An 818-nucleotide genomic window follows, 5' to 3' on the forward strand; every position below is an offset into this window, starting at 1 on the left:
TCCGGTTGATCCACCTGCTGTTAACGGTAATATGAGGGATCATGCGAGAAATGATGAATTCAACCATATCCAGATGGCGGACAACAGAGACGTGGCAATGCGAGAATATGCCGCCACGGCTTTTCAGAACTTTGATTCAGGGATAGTCAACCCTATTCCAGCCCACGCAAACTTTGAGCTTAAACCAATGATGTTCCAAATGTTGCAGATAATTGGACATTTTGGAGGGCAGGAACATGAGGATCCACATGATCATCTGAAATCATTCATTCAAATTGCAAATGCATTTCGATTACCTGGTATAACAGACGATGCTCTGAGACTAACACTTTTTCCATTTTCTTTGAAGGACCAAGCTAGAGCATGGCTCAATGCATTTCCACCGGGATCCATCACCACATGGGGGTCGTTAGTGGAGAAGTTCTTAACAAAATTCTTTCCACCTACTCGCCACGCTGATATCAGAGAGGAGATCATCTCCTTTAGACAGTATGATCGTGAACCTGTTCACGAGGCGTGGGAGAGATTTAAAGAACTAATCAGGAAATGTCCGAACCATGGCTTGCCGGCATGCATCCAGATAGAACATTTCTTTAGAGGTTTAGATCATCCTACTAAGATGATGCTAAACAATGCTGCCAACGGAGCCTTTACAAAGAAGACATTCAACGAGATAGTTGACATCCTAAATGACTTAGCTTCACACAACGAACTATGGTGTTCGCAAAGATCTAGGGCAGCACCAAAGAAGCAAGATCCAGCTGGAGTTTTGGCTCTGGACATTGCGACCTCGATGCAAAAAGAGATGGTTACAATGA

The 818-nt window shown here is 43.9% G+C and overlaps 1 non-coding gene across 1 annotated transcript; it reads right to left on the reverse strand.

The window, feature by feature from the left end:
- Window positions 1-457: 457 nt before the first annotated feature.
- LOC148211455 (small nucleolar RNA R71) lies at window positions 458-564 on the reverse strand. The gene has a single exon (XR_015791172.1). It is a non-coding gene; the product is annotated as a small nucleolar RNA R71 (small nucleolar RNA).
- Window positions 565-818: the final 254 nt, after the last annotated feature.

Source organism: Momordica charantia (assembly GCF_013281855.1).
Source record: "Momordica charantia cultivar OHB3-1 chromosome 5 unlocalized genomic scaffold, Mcharantia_2.0 BLBB01000005.1, whole genome shotgun sequence".
Lineage (NCBI taxonomy): Eukaryota > Viridiplantae > Streptophyta > Magnoliopsida > Cucurbitales > Cucurbitaceae > Momordica > Momordica charantia.